This window comes from Triticum dicoccoides, chromosome 7A (genome assembly GCF_002162155.2).
Source record: "Triticum dicoccoides isolate Atlit2015 ecotype Zavitan chromosome 7A, WEW_v2.0, whole genome shotgun sequence".
NCBI classification, from domain to species: domain Eukaryota; kingdom Viridiplantae; phylum Streptophyta; class Magnoliopsida; order Poales; family Poaceae; genus Triticum; species Triticum dicoccoides.
Window position 1 is genome coordinate 46,683,750 of NC_041392.1, and position 5,397 is coordinate 46,689,146.

At 40.5% G+C, this 5,397-nt stretch overlaps 3 non-coding genes across 3 annotated transcripts; all 3 read right to left on the reverse strand.

Moving 5' to 3' along the window:
- Window positions 1-2,420: 2,420 nt before the first annotated feature.
- On the reverse strand, window positions 2,421-2,493 carry TRNAA-AGC. The gene has a single exon. It is a non-coding gene; the product is annotated as a tRNA-Ala (tRNA).
- A 741-nt stretch (window positions 2,494-3,234) lies between these two features.
- TRNAG-CCC lies at window positions 3,235-3,305 on the reverse strand. The gene has a single exon. It is a non-coding gene; the product is annotated as a tRNA-Gly (tRNA).
- An 81-nt stretch (window positions 3,306-3,386) lies between these two features.
- TRNAA-AGC lies at window positions 3,387-3,459 on the reverse strand. Its single transcript has one exon. It is a non-coding gene; the product is annotated as a tRNA-Ala (tRNA).
- Between the last annotated feature and the right edge of the window lie 1,938 nt (window positions 3,460-5,397).

Sequence of the window (5,397 nt, forward strand, 5' to 3'; positions counted from 1 at the left end):
GACAGTTTCACAACACATGCTTCATGTCACCCAGTCCCCCTATTGTCCACCAGTCCACCATTGTGGTAGCTTGCACTGGGCATTTGGCCTCAACTTGACTGTATTTGACAGTGTAGCTGAGACTTTCCGGCAGATGAGCCGCCCAATAGAGTTGGGTCATGTGGTGTCATTGTTGGACATGGGTGGATCCCTTGCTTTGTGGCACACCACCTGTGACAGCATCACTTTCGATATTTGGGTGTTGCAGGACTATGATGCTGAGACATGGGCCTTTCAGTATCGGATTAGCTTGTTAGCGATGGAGGCATCACCACCGCTTAATTTGGGGGTGAAATATGTCCCTAGTATGGCTGTGATCAATGAGCATGAGCTGTTGATTGAGCAGCGTCCTGACCGTCTATTGCATTGCGACACTGATGGTGTGTTTTTAGGAAATGTGGAAAGTGAAGAACATGGAAACAAGCAGATACTTACCAGACATCGTTTCCAAGAGAGCATGATCTCACTTCCGTTGTTTGAGACACAAGAAGATGATGATGTGAAGGAGCATCCATTCCTCATAGTGCTATAAGTTGCCGTGCTCCATCTTATTGCCTCGGACAAGTTGTTGCTGTGCTCTTGGAGTATCTATGCCATATGAAGCATGCCTTTTGTTCCTACCTTTTATTACTACTAGTAGAACTGAACACTTTATATGTCTGAAGTAGCATTTGTGCTATGGTCACGTGGTGCTAGTTATCCTACCTATCTTGAGCATCTTGTTAGTGCTCTAAACAATGGAATATCTATGCTATAGAACTGCTCTACCGTTCTCCCCCGTTTTTACTTTAAAGTTTGCAGTATTAAGAAGCACAAAAGGAATGGTTGCAGTTTGAAATGCTAATTCTTTCATGAGAAATTATTACATTTAGTTGTTGGAATGGTTAGTTAGATGCTCCCTTCTGTAGTTTAATATTCCGATCTTTCATGTTCAGTGCACACTTCGCTCCTATTGCTTTTGGCAGCTGGTTGGTCTTGCTCCTGCTCTTTGTGTGTAGATGTCTTTTCTCATACATCCGGGGGAAGCTGCTTATGTGTCTGATTGTTACTACAGTGTTTTGTTTCTAATTGCCACTTCAATACAGCCATTGTAGAAAAAATGGCAACATAGATATTTCTGCAGTATCACTATAGTGTTTTGTTTCTGATAGCGATGAAGAGGGAGTACTCTGTTTCATTGACTTTCACTATTTTGGAGAAAAGAGGTTGGCTGTTGGTTATGTGTCTAGAAATAAGTTGGAAGAAAAAGGCTTGGTACTTTGGTGGTATATAATCTTGTAAATCTTTCTGCCCAAGTTGGGAGAAAAAGGTAAGAATACATAATTAATCTGAGTCATTGATTTTGTTAGTTAATGGGCCCAAGTCATTAAGATGTGCAAAATTAACCATGTCTTCTGTTCTTCGTTCTTACTTTTCCTGCTACAGTTCATTGACTATGACATGTTATATGGAAAGAGCTTGGTACAATGGTGATATGTCTTGGATTTGTTGCTGGCTGGTGTTTTTTTTTTCTGTAAGGCTGCTGTTGCATGCATGTCTTGCATTTTTCGTTTGTGTTTAACCGATTCGCTGCTGGTGCTCGGCGATGCTATTAGGTTGTTATGGTTTGATCCGCTGAGAGTTGAAGCTGATATATTGTGTTCTGTTTTGCATCTCCATCGGAGTTGAACGTGGCCTTGTCCCTTTTACTTGAAAAGAACTGAATATGTTCTCTCATGTACCAGGTAAATGAGCTAATTCCAAGTTCATGTTTGTCTGGATGAAGATTTGTAGTTTACATGGCGATAGGCTGACCATGATGTCCAATTATGTAAAAACGATGGTGATCATTTGACCTGTTTATTTTCTCCAAGTTCATGTCACATCAGATGGACAATCAAGTGATTTCAGTGTTATGTTGCTTGTGTGGTTGAGATTTGGATTTTTGCTTCATCTTCTTCAGTATGTGGATCAACAATTTCTAGTGATGGTGATATTTGGTGAAGCATAATACTGAGGCTGCAGCTCAGCGTTGACCATTTGTTTGGGAATGTTCAACATTTCAGGAACTGGCTTTATTGATAGGTACCGTAAATAGAAGCCTGTTGTGCAGATAAGAGCTGTTTATTTTCCTGGAATGTTGTAACCGTGTCTTGATGTCGATGCTGCATTGGCGAGATTGGTTGACTGAATAAATTTGGATGAGCTTTTTCTTCTTTCTAGAATGTTGTAATTGTATCTCTGAGTATCATTTTGTTATATCTTTTCTCTACATAAAAGGATGGTGACAAAATCACGATGGTAATAAGAGAAGTTGACTGACTGATAAGAGCTGTTTAGAGTCTGCAAAAGTAACACTGAGTGTTTTTTCACAGTATATTCAGATCTGCAAAAAAGAATATTGGAGAAGTGGGGTATCGATCCCCATACCTCTCGCATGCTAAGCGAGCGCTCTACCATCTGAGCTACATCCCCGTGATAGTACTTACATAGATTTACATTTATTACTTTTATATGGTGCACTGCAGAGTGCAGACTATGTGTAGTGCTAGTAATTAAGTCCTGAAGTAGTACAATAGTATCATCGTTTCGTCCCTGTCATGTTATCTTGAACATCGTGTTAACATATGTTATGAACAATGTTACTTTAGTGATGTAAACGCTCTTATATTCCTTTACGGTGGGAGTAGAACCGTTGTACTGTTCTCCTGAGTTCACTTTCAAGTTGCATTGCTAATTCCTTAGCGAGAAGTTACGAATGGCATGGTTGCAGTTTGAAATGCTAATTCCTTCACGAGTAGTTATGCCCATTTTTGTTGCTGAAATTGTTGGTTTAGGTACTCACTTATGTAGCTCAATACGACTATTGTTTTTGTTTTTTTGGCAAGGATGAACTTCGTTTTCGGAAAGAGCCTGGCTGTTGGTTTGTGTACAGGTTCTTTTGCGGGGTAGGAATAAGTTGAGCTCTAGTGATTGACTTTCACTAATTGGGAGCAAAAAGGTTGCTAGTTTCTACGACCAGGATTTTTGTGTTTTTGTTCATCATAGTGGAACCTGGTTCTGTTGCTTCTATTTTTAGCCAAAGAAAAGGACCAGGTGACACTGCTAATTTCCAGTTCATCTTTATCTTATTTATCTATAAAAAATTAGTGATAATTAAGCCGATTCAGATGTAGGATTTGAACTTACAAAAATTTAATTCAAATTTGAGTAAAATGCGCATCCAGGGAATCGAACCCTGGTCAGTACCGTGGGAGGGTACTATGATACCACTACACCAGATGCGCTTATGATGACGATTAGACTAGACATTGACTTATATTGGTACCGGCAGATGAGAGAAAAAAAAAGAAAACAAAATCAGAAAATGGAGAAGTGGGGTATCGATCCCCATACCTCTCGCGTGCTAAGCGAGCGCTCTACCATCTGAGCTACATCCCCTTTTATGTTCCAAATCCTTCCGAAGAAATGTCAATAGCTGGAGCAGTTGCAATGCAAGGTCCAAACTGCAGAGGGACACCCATTTTCACTGAAGACTGTTCAATTTGGATGAAATCGTGACAGTGAGTAATTCTAACTTTCTTACTCTTCTCTTATTTTCGATGCAAGAATAGTTGAATTCGTCTTGTAAGCGAGATATACATTTCAGAGACGCCGGGGTTTGCCTCTCTTCCACACACACACAATTTTTTTTTTTCCGAAAACATACATTTTACTGACCCTGCAACGTTTTCAGTGTCCGTCAAATGTAACAAGAGAAGCAAAATGTCGTCGTGTGAATGTGCAGAAGAACAATGTAATGTGCAGAAACTAGTATTCTTACAGCATTGTGGGTACAACCTGATTTGTTTTCTCAAAAAATATCCCAGCAAAATGCAGCAAGTTGTGTCCTGGCACATTAGCATCGCCATGTTCAGAATTCGATATCTGTCAAAAAATTCCTTTTCTGCTGGTCTCAAAAAAAATATATATCATCCCCTGCTGATAGACTAAAACTTTATGCAGAACAACAAAACTCAAGCTCCAAACTCACTGCAAGAACCACAAGAAGAAACCAAACCTAGCTAGCAAACACAAGTAGTACCGATACCATCTAACAAAAGATGCAGCTAGCAACGTTCAAGTAGTGACCATTGTCAAAGCATTTTTACAGACTAATGGCAAGTGTCATGGTCAAACTATTTCAGAATTTTAGAACCGTGATGCCTAAGCAAATAGGTTCATATCAGAAGATGAAACCAAGCCTAGCTTGCAGAAACACAAGAACTGCATGCTGGGTTTTTCTGAACCCATATCTCAACGAAAGGAACTGGGTTCTAATGTCATCGTGTCCGAGGCGGCGACACTTCTGAAGAGTTGGACAGGAAGGGAACTTCTAGGGCGGGTCTCTCTACTCCGCATCGACATCCGCATACCACAGGGCCGTGTGGGCTGAATTAGCAGAAAATTCTTGGACTGGTTTGGGTTTTCATGCGTAACAGGTGCTGAAACAAGTTTAGATAAGCATATAAAAAAGAAAAACACAAAACTCAAAGTTAAAACACAAAATGTTAAGAATTTGATCTCTGTCAAAACACAAAATTCAGTCTCTGCTGACGAACTAAAACTCTAAGCAGAATAACAAAACTCAAGTGCTCAAGTCATTGCAAGGAGCACCACATCTGTGCTGACACCAGATGCTTCATCTAAGAAAAAAAATGCTGCTAGCAACGTTGAAGTACTGGCCATTGTCAACTCATTACAGACTAATATATGTCACAACACCATTTTCTGAACAGTTTCAATATTTTAGAACCGCGATGCCAGAGCAAATAGGTGCCCTACTGTCAGTTGAGAAAAGCAAGTTTAGCTATTAGAAACACAAGAAACTGCTGGGTTTTCATGAACCCATATCTCAACAAAAGGAACTGGGTTCTAATGTCATCGTGTCTGAGAAGGCGACGCTTCTGAAGAGGTGGACAGGAAGGCGACTTCAAAGGGCCCTGGCTCTGGTTTCTCTCTACTCTGCATCGACATCCGCGTACTGCAGCACCGCGTGGGCTGAATTAGCAGAAAAATAGATATGCAGTTAGGCATCATGTGTCACAGGTCTTGTTCCTTTTACCCCCAAAAAAGGACCAGGTCAATGTGCTAATTCCTAGTTCATCTTTATCTGGATGAAGATTTGTAGGTTGCATGGTGACAGTTTCACCATGATGTTTCCATTATTTTTATCTATAAAAAATTGGTGATAATTTGGCCGATTAAGATGGCGATAGTTTCCACAGCAGCACCTCTAGGGATACGCGCGGGCCTTATAAACCGGAAAGGAGGTAGTATGATGGGCTCATGGACCAGGTTAATGTGCCAATTCTCAGCTCAGATTTGTAATGGCTCACA